The following is a 12,719-nucleotide window of genomic DNA, read 5'->3' as shown; positions in this document are numbered from 1 at the left end:
GAATTTCGAAAAAGAAGTAGACATGGCAGTCGAACCCAACAACAATGCTAGAGATGCAAGGAAGATGCTTGGTGACTATGCTGCACCAACTTCCAACTTCTATGGAAGAAGCATCTCAATTCCTGCCATTGGAGGAAACAACTTTGAGCTTAAGCCTTAATTAGTTTCTCTAATATAGCAGAACTACAAGTTTCATGGACTTCCATCAGAAGATTCTCATCAGTTCTTAGCTGAATTCTTGCAGATCTTTGATACTGTTAAGACCAATGGGGTTGATCCCGAGGTCTACAGACTTGTGCTTTTCCCCTTTGCTGTGAGAGACAGAGCTAGGACATGGTTGGACTCACAACCTAAAGAAAGCCTGAACTCTTGGGAAAAGTTGGTCAATGCCTTCTTGACCAAATTCTTTTCACCTCAAAAGATGAGTAAGCTCAGAGTGGACGTCCAAACCTTCAGACAGAAGGAAGGTGAATCCCTTTATGAAGCTTGGGAAAAATACAAGTAATTAACCAAAAGATGTCCTTCTGACATGTTTCCAGAATGGAGCATCATATGTATATTCTATGATGGTCTGCCTGAAATGTCAAAGATGTCATTGGATCATTCTGCTGGTGGATCCCTTCATCTGAAAACACCTATAGAAGCCTAGGAATTCATTGAGATGGTTGCAAATAACCAGTTCATGTATACTTCTGAAAGGAATCCTGTGAATAATAGGGTGACTCAGAAGAAAGGAGTTCTTGAGATTGATACTCTGAAATGCCATATTGGCTCAGAACAAAATATTGACTCAGCAAGTCAATATGATTTCTCAGAATATGACTGGATTGCAAGCTGCATCTGGTAGTGCTAAAGAAGCTTCCTCTGAAGGAGAAGCTTATGACCCTGAGAATCCTGCAATGGAAGAGGTGAACTACATGGGAGAATCCTATGAAAACACCTATAATCCTTCATGGAGGAATCATCCAAATTTCTCATGGATGGATCAACAGAAGCCTCAACAAGGCATCAATAACAATAATGGTGGGAGAAATAAGTTTGGCAATAGAAAACATTTTCCATCATCTTATCAGCAACAGACAGAGAATTCTGAGCAGAGCCTTTCTGACTTAGCAACTATTGTCTCTGATCTATCTAAGACCACTCTCAGTTTCATGACTGAGGCACGGTCCTCCATAAGAAATTTAGAAGCACAGGTGGGTCAGCTGAGTAAAAGAGTTTCTGAAACTCCTCCTAGTACCCTCCTAAGCAATACAAAAGAGAGTCCCAAAAGAGAGTGCAAGGCCATAACCATATCCAAAGTGGCCGAACCTGGAGAGAGTGAAAAGGCAGTGATTCCCAGTGAGGAAGACCTCAAGGGACGTCCACTGACCAATAATAAGTTCCCTATTAAGGAACCAAAGGAATCTGAGGCTCATACAGAGACCATAGAGATTCTATTGAACTTACTATTGTCATTCATGAGCTCTGATAAGTATTCTTCCTTTGAAGAGGACGAAGACACTGTTGAAGAGCAGGTTGCTCAGTATCTAGGAGCAATCATGAAGTTGAATACCAAGTTATTTGGTAATGAGACTTGGGAGGATGAACCTCCATTGCTCATCAATGAACTGAATACATGGATTCAGCAAACATTGCCTCAAAAGAAACCGGATCCCGGAAAGTTCTTAATACCTTGCACTATAGGCACCATGAACTTTGAAAAGGCTCTGTGTGACCTGGGGTCAGGTATCAACCTAATGACACTCTCTATAATGGAGAAACTAGGGATCTTTGAGGTACAAGCTGCAAGAATCTCATTAGAGATGGTAGACAAATCAATAAAACAGGCTTATGGACTTGTAGAGGATGTCTTAGTGAAGGTTGAAGGCCTTTACATCCCTGCTGACTTCATAATCCTAGACACTGGGAAGGATGAGGATGAATCCATCATCCTTGGAAGACCCTTCCTAGCCGCAGCAAGGGCTATGATTGATGTGGATAGAGGAGAGTTATTCCTTGAATTGAATGAAGACTACCTTGTGTTCAAGACTCAAGGATATTCTTCTGTAAACATGGAGAAGAAGCATGAAAAGCTTCTTTCAATACAGAGTCAGACAGAGCCCCCACACTCAACTTCTAAGTTTGGTGTTGGGAGGCTACAACCATGTTCTGAGCATCTATGAAGCTCTGTAAGAGCTTCTTGTCAAGCTATTGACATTAAAGAAGCACTTATTGGGAGGCAACCCAATTTTATTTATCTATATTAATCACTTTCTCATTTTTATTTTCTAGTGTTAGTCTATATTTTCTATAGGTTGATGATCATGTGAAGTCATAAAAACAACTCCAAAATTGAAGCAGAATGAAAAACAGCATCAAAAATAGCACACCTTGGAGGACATGCTTACTAAGGTTTAAATGCCAGTAAGGATAGCAGAATGGGTGTTTAACGCCCAGTCTGGCAGCATTCTAGGCGTTAAAATCCAGAACTGGCAGTCAGACAAGCGTTTAACACCAGAAAGGGCTGTCTAGTGTCTGGCTGGCATTAAATGCCAGAAAGGGACACCAGCCTGGCGTTTAACGCCAGGAATGGTAGTAGTGGGCGTTTAAACGCCAGGAAGGTGTAGGGATAAGAATTCCTTGACACCTCAGGATCTGTGAACTCCACAGGATCCCCACCTACCCCACCTTACTCTCCCTCTTCTTCACACTTTTCCATAACACTATTCCCCAACACCCACATACCTCACCATTCAAATTCAAATCATTTCCCTCCCAAACCCACCCATTCTCCACACGGTTACCCTCTCTCCCTTACCCTATAAATAACCCTCCTTACAACCTTCCATTTCACACATCTCCAACACTTAACCCCCTTGGACGAATTCCCACACACATCTATCTCCTCTATTTCTTCTTCTTCTCCTCCTTTCTTTCCTCTTTTGCTCGAGGACGAGCAAATCTTTTAAGTTTGGTGTGAAAAAAAGCTCTGCTTTTTATTTTTCCATAACCATTAATGGCACCTAAGGCCGGAGAAACCTCTAGGAAGAGGAAAAGGAAGGCAGTTGCTTCCAACTCTGAGTCGTGGGAGATGGAGAGATTCATCTCAAAAGCCCATCACTAAAAAGAATATGGAGCAAACAAGAGAGTCCACTCATGGACCTCAATAAGACCATAGAGTCCCTCATTAAGAAATCCCTGAGATGCCTCAAGGGATGCATTTTCCTCCACACAACTGTTGGGAGCAACTCAACACCTCTTTAGGAGATTTGAGTTCCAACATAGAGCACCAAGAGCACTAAGGAGGGAGCACCAAGAGCACTCCATTATCCTGCATGAAATCAGAAAGGACCAAAGAGCCATGAGGGAGGAACAACAAAGGCAAGGAAGAGATATTGAGGAGCTCAAGCACTCCATAGGATCTTCAAGAAGAAGAACTAGCCGCCATCACTAAGGTAGACCCGTTCTTTAATTTCCTTATTATTTGTTTTTCTGTTTTTCGTTTTTTTATGCTTTATGTTTTGTCTATGTTTGTGTCTTTATACATGATCATTAGTGTCTAGTGTCTATGCCTTGAAGTTATGAATGTCCCATAAATCCTTCACCTTTCTTAAATGAAAAATGTTTCTAATTGCAAAAGAACAAGAAGTACATGAATTTCGAATTCTATCTTGAAATTAGTTTAATTATTTTGATGTGGTGGCAATACTTTTTGTTTTTTGAATGAATGCTTGAACAGTGCATATTTTTTATAGCGAAGTTTATGAATGTTAAAATTGTTGGCTCTTGAAAGAATAACGAAAAAGGAGAAATGTTATTGATAATCTAAAAAATAATAAAATTGATTCTTGAAGCAAGAAAAAGTAGTGAAAAATACAAAAATAGGCGAAAAAAAGAATGAAAAAGAAAAAGAAAGCAAAAAAAGCCAATAGCTCTTTAAACCAAAAGGCAAGAGCAAAAAGCTAGTAACCCTTTAAACTAAAAGGCAAGGGTAAAAAGGATCCAAGGTTTTTAGCATTAATGGATAGGAGGGCTCAAAGGAATAAAATCCTGGCCTAAGCGGCTAAATCAAGTTGTCCCTACCCATGTGCTTATGTCATGAAGGTCCAAGTAAAAAGCTTGAGACTGAGTGGTTAGAGTCGTGATCCAAAGCAAAAAGAGTGTGTTACTCTGGACACCTCTAACTGGGGACTCTAGCAAAGCTAAGTCACAATCTGAAAAGGTTCACCCAGTTATGTGTCTGTGGCATTTATGTATCCGGTGGTAATACTAGAAAACAAAATGCTTAGGGTCACGGCCAAGACTCATAAAGTAGCTGTGTTCAAGAATCAACATACTAAACTAGGAGAATTAATAACACTATCTGAATTCTGAGTTCCTATAGATGCCAATCATTCTGAACTTCAAAGGATAAAGTGAGATGCCAAAACTGTTCAGAAGCAAAAAGCTACGAGTCCCGCTCATCTAATTAGAACTAAGCTTCATTGATATTTTGAGATTTATTGTATATTCTCTTCTTTTTATCCTATTTTGTTTTTAGTTGCTTGGGGACAAGCAACAATTTGAGTTTGGTGTTGTAATGAGCGGATAATACGCTTTTTGGCATTATTTTTAGGTAGTTTTTAGTATATTTTAGTTACTTTTTAGTATAGTTTTATTAGTTTTTATGAAAAAATCACACTTTTGGACTTTACTATGAGTTTGTGTATTTTTCTGTGATTTCAGGTATTTTCTGGCTGAAATTGAAGGACCTGAGCAAAAATCAGACTCAGAGGCTGAGAAAGGACTGCAGATGCTGTTGGATTCTGACCCTCTTGCACTCCTAATTGGCCTGCTCTCAATTGCGTTGGAAAGTAGACATCTTGGGCTTTTCAATAATGTATAATAGTCCATACTTTGCCCGAGATATGATGGCCCAAACTGGCATCCAAACGCCCATTAGAGACCCTTTTCTGGCGTAAAACGCCGGAACTGGCACCAAAGCTGAAGTTAAACTCCAAGGATGGCCTATGCACGTGAAAGCTTCAAGGCTCAGCCCAAACACACACCAAGTGGGCCCGAAAGTGGATTTCTGCACTATCTACTCATTTTCTATAAACCTAGTTTACTAGTTTAGTATAAATAGCACTTTTTACTATTGTATTCGAGGTCTTTGACCTTTTGGGAGTTCTTCGAACCCTTTTTTGGAGGCTGGCCATTCGGCCATGCCTAGACCATTGTGTTCTTATGTATTTTCAATGGTGGAGTTTCTACACCTTATAGATTAAGGTGAGGAGTTCTGCTGTTCCTCATGAATTAATGCAAGTACTATGGTTTTTCATTCAATTTACGCCTACTTCTTCTCCAAGATATACTATTGTACTTAATTCAGTTAAGTCATACTGAAGGACTAACCCGTGACAATCACCCTCTATCTTCAGTACTCGCTTAGCCAAGATCCGCGTGCCTGACAACCACAAAGCGGTCTACATGATGTTCAATGTAGTCATTAGATGCCAGCTGGAGTATATTCTCTTGGGTCTCTGATCCATGCATTTGACTAGCATCTCCTAACAACAGAGCATTCAAATAAGTGAAATCAGAACCTTCCTGGTATAGGCTAGAAACAATTGATAGCATTCCTGAGATCCGGAAAGTCTAAACCTTGTCTGTGGTATTCCGAGTAAGATCTAGGAGAGGATGACTGTAACGAGCTTCAAACTCGCGACTGTTGGGCGCAGACAGTGTGCAAAAGGATCAATGGATCTTATTCCGACACAAGCGAGAACCGACAGATGATTAGCCTTGTAGTGAGAACCGTAGCCGGACCATTTTCATTGAGAGGACGGATGCTAGCCATTGACAATGGTGATCCACCAACTTACAACTTGCCATGGAAGGGAGTACGCATGATTGGATGAGGACAGTAGGAAAGTAGAGGTTCAGAAGCAACAAAGCATCTCCAAACGCTTATCTGAAATTCTCACCAAGGAACTACATAAGTGACTTTATTTTATTTTACGTTTTATTGTTCTTTTTACTATGAAACCTCATAACCATTTGAATCCACCTGACTGAGATTTACAAGATGACCATAGCTTGCTTCAAGCCGACAATCTCCGTGGGATTGACCCTTACTCACGTAAGGTATTACTTGGATGACCCAGTGCACTTGCTGGTCAACTATGCGGAGTTGTGAAAAGTGTAAATCACAATTTCGCATACCACACATGAAAGCCACTCCTTTCTTTATTGAGTTGAAAAAAGGTTTTGCTTTTTCAGTAGAAGCACCTAGAGACCTAGACAAAGCCGTTAGAGAACCTGTTAGCCTCTAAACCTCTTTGAAGTTTTGAAGACTTGCCATATCGAGAATAGCTCAACATTTCTTAGGGTTAGCTTCAATACCTCTTAGAGTGACTATGTAACCCAAATGCGCACTTAACAGGATTCAACCTCATTCTATGTTGTCAGAGACTCACAAAGGTATCTTGTAGATCAGTAATCAAATCGTATTTGACTTGGTCTTGATCAACACGTCGTTGATGTAGACTTTCATATTCTTTCCGATTTGATTTTTGAATATCTTAGCCATTAATCTCTGATAGGTAGCCCCTGCATTTTAAAACAAAAAGGCATTACAATATAATAATAATTTCCTTCCGATATAACAAAAGCCATTTTATCCTCATCTGGCTTATGCATTGGTATTTGATTGTACCCACTATATGCATACAAGAAACTTAGAACCCAATAACCCGATGCAGAATCAATCAAATTATATATATTTGGTAAAGAAAAAGACTATCTTTTGGGCAGGCCTTATTTAAATTGGTATAATCTAAACACATTCATTTTTCATTAGCCTTTTTAACCATCACCACGTTAGATAACCATGTTGAATAAGTGAGTTCCCAAATAAATCCTGTATCCAATAGCCCCTGAACTTGCTTTTTAACCTCGCTGGCATAGTCTTAAGACATCTTCTTACGTCTTTGCGAGATTGACTTATACGTAGGATCAATCACAAGTTGATGGGACATAAATTCAAGATCGATTCCCAGCATATCAGAGGGTTTCCATGCAAACAAATCTACATTATGTTTTAGGAGATCCTAAAGTTCTAACTTCAAAGGGTAAGGTAGTCCTTATGGTATACTTCTCTACAGTTTCTCCAATTTGGAATTTCTCCAAGTTTCCATTGGGTTCTGGCCTAGGTTTCTCTCAAATTCAGGAGTCCAAATCTATCAAAAGTACTCCCATAGAGTTTTTGGCCTTATCCCGCAAAGTTAAACTTGCTTTATTACAATTGACAGCTGCTATGTGATCTCCATGGATTGTAGCCACACGACCTTCAGAGGTCAAATACATCATAACTAAAAATTTTGTTGAGATAAATTCATAAAGTCATTGGTCATTATTCTGCTAAGGATCACATTGTAGGTTGTAGAATCTTTCAAAACAACAAATTCAGCTTGCACCACCCAAACATCAGTTCCCTCTCCTAAGGTAAAGAGAAGGTCTATTGTTCCATCTGGCTTAATGAAATGGTCTCCCAGACCCACCACCCTGGGAAGATTTGGCTTCAGGTGCTAATCGGTTAGACCCAGTGTGTCAAAAGCATTTCGGAAAAGCAAATTTGAATATGCTCCCGTGTCAACCAAAATCCTTTTGATAATTCCATTTTCCAACCTATTCATGATTACCAGAGGCTCATCATCTTCTGACGTGGCGTGTTGGAAATCTTCCGGGGTAAATTGAACACTCAGAAAATTTGCACTCTCAATACTTTGGTACTTGCAAGCTTAACATATTTCTTTATCGCATTTCTAGACTTTGCAAATCCATTCTTACCTACCGCTACATTCACTATTACCTGAGTCATGGCGTCTTGGGTCTCACGGGGCTTAGCATTCCTAGGATTTCTGGTTTCCCATTCTTTATCATTATTATGCCATCGAGGTGGCATGTGATGACTGCGCATCATGTTGTGTTTTCCTATGCTTTTTAATACAAGAAATTGATGATTAATGCTTAATTATTGAGTATTTTAGTGCTTAAATAGTATATTGCTTTGATCTTTTGATTTGATAAACTTTGTAGGAAATAAGTAGAAAAAGAAGCAAAAAAAGCACAAATTAAGCTCAATTAACCTCAAAAGAAGAAAAGAGGAATTTTGGGGCACACTTTGAAGTTTAAGCACGCTTTGGAACCTTAGGCTACACTTTTAAAAGCGTGACCCATGATTAAAACAAGAGAAGAGCGTTCTTTGGCACGAGCGATACACTCCTCGTTCAAGAGCGCCTGCGATATTGAGGCTGGAAAATTCGCCAGCGACGCATACGCGTTGGTGTAACATTTTTTAAGAAGCACGCATTCGCGTGAATGAAGTGTAGCGTGGATATGACATTTTTACAATCCACGCGTACGCGTGGAAGGAGCGCTCGTTTCGCGAACGCTACGCTCTCAAAGCAAGCGCTACAAGGGACGCGTACGCGTCGATGGACCAAAACACCAGGGACAGGTAAGCGTATAGCACGCGTACGCGTGGGTGTAAAAATGCTCCGCTCGCCAAAAGAACGCTACACTCTCCTGGAATCAAATTCTGATTCAATTAAGCTTCATTCCAAGCCCATTTGAACTTCAAGCAAGCAAGCCCATTCATATCACTCAATCAAGGCCACAAGGATCATCTAGATTTAATTTTCATTTGATTGTAATTTGTTTTAAATTTCATTTCAATTTGTAATTTAGGGAAACCTATATAAAGGCATCAGTTTCAATTCATTAGGGGGCTGAGTAGTTGTAGTGGAACGCTGCAGTAGGAGTAAGAGTAGGGTAGAAGGCTTTAGTAGAGAGCTCTCTTGGAGGATTAGAGACTCCAGAGAGCTTAGCATAGTTGAGATACACTTTGATTTTCTGCAAATTCTACATTTCAGCTTGTATTGAATTTAGTTTCCTTTATGCAATTTCTATTTCTTGCACTTCTACCTTTCTGCCAATTTACTTTCTGTCAATTTTATATTCCCATTCATGTTGAGCTTAATTTACTTTTATGCAATTTAAATTTTCTGCACTTGTTCTTAGAGCGATGATCCATTAACCCCACTTCATTAGGGGAGGAGCTCTATTATAATTCACATGATTGAGTGAACTTCTTCTTCTTCTCAATCTGTTTGGGTAGCTATTGGATATCTTCTGTTTTGATTGATGTTTCATTCACTCTGGAAGGGGGTTTGAATATGTGAATGCTTGTGTGAGCCTCAGAAGGGGAATCATGAGTATTAGAACTGGGGCTCTATCCTTCACTACTCTCTTGATCAACACCATTCAGAAGGAATTGAGATCCTAAGAGTTAGTGTGGCTTATGGATGAGAGATATGTACTTAACATCTTCTCATGACAATTAGATCAAGAAATTGGCAAGATTGATTGTGATTAGAGAGATTGGATTGCCAAGGAATTAGGATCTCAGGGGTTACTCGCTCTCGAGTATCCTGTTGCCCTCTAGTTAAACAACTATGGGAATGGAATTATTGAGATTATGAGCGTTCTTCAAGCTTACATTCTATTTTTGCATCTTGTGTTGCATTTCTTGCAATCTCTTGCATCTTGTGACGCATTTCCTGCATCGTATGGATGTAGTCTGCTGGTCCTAAGCCGACGAAATGTTGAGTTCCTGCATTATGATCCTAATGATGTTCAAAACCCGGTGGAACTTGATGTTTGTCAGTGAAATTGGGGTTAGTTTCATGTCCATTTTTGTGGAGTATTTCTTTTTTAGGAGTGTTTGGTAGTATAGTTGATTGTATCTTGTGATCAATCATGGTGTGAAACGTTCAAGGATCCCATAGATGGTGGCACGGTGCAAATGTTTATAACTGTAGCTGGATATGAGTTGGACGTATCAACACCAAGCCATGGAGCAATATGCAAAGCACTCCGATGCTAAAGTCAGTAGTGCTCTTAGGATAGTTGTAATGAAAAAAAAATATACCTGGTCTCTTGGCTCCCCTTTCCCTTATCTTATACCTTTTTAAGGTATCCGTTGTGAATTTATGCCTTTTGATTGTACATTTTGATATCACGATTTGGTAACTTTCCAAGTTTATGCCTTTTGAAACCAGGACACTGTCATTTCAATTTTTATATATAAATCGTGACCTTTATATAAATTTTAGGTTTCGGTATAAATCATTGGCAAAGACAATGATTTATGTAATCCAAAAATAAACAGAAATTGTAGGATTTATTTGAATTTTATGAGTTTGAAAAAGAGAACTTAATATACAATTGAATACAAAATTTTATAATAAGGAAAACCAGCAAATAAAACCATGGTTAAAGGCACGATTTATCATAGGCGTTGTTAGAGTAAATCGTTGGTTTTTAGACAGGTTTTAATCATGAACGTGAAACCAATTGCAATCCTACTATTTATTGCATATGTTTAATTTTTATTTTTCAATACAATCAAATTTTATACAATGGTGCATTTTGGATGGAATATAAACACATTTTAGTCAGAGCTATCGGGAAAACTTTGCAACAAGTAGCATTAGAAGTATCGGCTAGGTACATCTGACTTTTGAAACTGTTAAAATGGTGTATCGGGTCGGTTGTTTTTTCATAGAGATCTATGTCAAAAATTTTGAAATTTCTGGGAACTCTATCTCGCATGATCTCTTCAACAAATGGATCATCTCCTCCTAAGGGGGCTTTCCTCCCTATCTGCTCGATTTCTCCGTCTTCAAAGATCGGACACCAACCTTAAGAGCTTCTCCTCCAGCTCTGTTCATCATCACACCTCCCTTCACAGTTTTGATTCTGCTTCCCATTGTCGTTCAGCTTCCAATTCGAGTTGCTCTAATCGTCCGCAGTGGCCGTGAACTAACCCTAGTATTTTCGTTGGATTGGGAGGTTCTTCATCTTCGAGCGGGATAGACCTCTGATTGAATCTGCCGCGGCTGAGGATTTCTCAATGTTCCTTCCCTATGAGGGGCATGTGTTCTCTCTCAAGGTGGAGGTAGTGCTAGCATGAAGTCATCCTAGTTGGGCTTTGGCTCTAACTCAGACGCCGTGTGACTGTTTTCGTATTGATTGTCCGCTATTATCAAGGATTGAGCTCAAGGTCCCAAGCAACGACGCCAATGTTCTGAGGGTTACCTAAAATGGTGATTTGGGTCTAAACGTGAGATCCAGACTCCTTCTGAGGTAGCAATCGACTTATTCTGGTGCAGAAGCGCCATCGTCTGAGTTCCTCGTGAGGAGGTGGGGATGGTACCTGCAACAGACTTCGATGCTTAAGTTAGGAAGGGCTTTGATCAAGTTTTTAGTAGATTAGAATATTAGCATACTTGAGGGGTGTCAATGTATTTATAGTAGAAAAATAACCACCTTTTTGAGTAGTTCCACCTTTATAGCTGGATAGCCGTTCTCTTTTATCTTGGGAGTCTGGAGTCTATCTTTTAAGAGAGATAGATATAGTATGAGAGATTTGGAAAGGTAAATACTTATTTAAATAAGTAGAACTGATCCCCCTTTTTGTGTCCAACCTCTTTCCATATTTAAGGGGCTTTTATTTTTATGGGCTTGATTGCATTTGAGTCAGGGTATGAATAGATACCATTATATAAAAGTAGATTATATTTAAAAATAAAAATTAAACTTATACAATAAATAATAGGATTGCAACTGGTTTACGGTTCAAAATTAAAACCTACAAAAACGGACCATTAATGCTAGCAGTCCCATGGTAAATCGTGGTATTAACCTTGGTTTTTCAGTTGATGTTTTCTTTATTATAAATTGTTGTATTTAATTATACATTAGGTTTTCTATGTTCAAACCGATAAAACGTAAATGTACCTCATGATTTAGGGCTTATTCGGATGAACTTTTAAGAAAAGATCTTTTTTTGAGTTATTTTTTTTTTAAAAAATCTTATGAAAAAGTAAAAGTATTATATTTGGGTATCTCATATAAAATGATCTTTTTATCTATCAATTATATTTGGATATAACAATATAAAAGTACTTTTTTGTTTATTTATTATATGAAAACATCTTTTTTTAAAAAAAATCTTTAAAAAAATGTAAATTATAACTTTTCAAAAATATATTTTTTATTTTTCTAGTACTTTTACTTTTATTACTAAAAATTTGCCAAATATACTAAAAAATAAAATAAAATTTATTTTTATTGAAATTTTTTTTATAAAAATAATAGTGCTCAAACAAACATTTATGCTCATCTTCAAATTACATAAATTATTGCATTTATCTATGATTTATCCCTAAATCTAAAACTTACATAAAAACTCGGTAATATAAATTGAGAAGACAAAATAGTAAAAAATTGTTTTAAGACATTCAAATAATTTTAGAACGTAAATAATTTAAATAAGTAAATTCCCTAAAAAGTAAAAACGTGGCATTAACAAAATATCTGACATATCCATTCCAAAACACAAAAAGGAATGAAATTCAGTTTAACACCAAGCAACAAGAGCAGATGTGTTGCTGGTACTACTTCTATAAGAGCAACTCCAAATAGGTGAATTTTCAACCCCACTTTTTTTTAATAAGACACAGTTTCATCCCTTAAAAGAGGAGAAAAGATGAGTCCCTTCATATAATATGAGAGAAAAGAGTTCTTTTTTAGAGACTTTTGATATCTAAAGATAACTGTGACAAGTTATTTTTAAAATAAATAATTATATTAAATTATAATTAAATAAATAATTATATTAAATAATTAAT

The 12,719-nt window shown here is 37.9% G+C and overlaps 1 non-coding gene across 1 annotated transcript; it reads right to left on the bottom strand.

Annotated features, from left to right (window-relative positions):
• Positions 1 to 427: 427 nt before the first annotated feature.
• On the bottom strand, positions 428 to 531 carry LOC127746104 (small nucleolar RNA R71). Its single transcript, XR_008007724.1, has one exon. It is a non-coding gene; the product is annotated as a small nucleolar RNA R71 (small nucleolar RNA).
• Positions 532 to 12,719: the final 12,188 nt, after the last annotated feature.

This window comes from Arachis duranensis, chromosome 3 (assembly GCF_000817695.3).
Source record: "Arachis duranensis cultivar V14167 chromosome 3, aradu.V14167.gnm2.J7QH, whole genome shotgun sequence".
NCBI lineage: Eukaryota > Viridiplantae > Streptophyta > Magnoliopsida > Fabales > Fabaceae > Arachis > Arachis duranensis.
The sequence above is the reverse complement of the archived record's forward strand: the minus strand, read 5'-3'. Positions and strand labels throughout refer to the sequence as shown.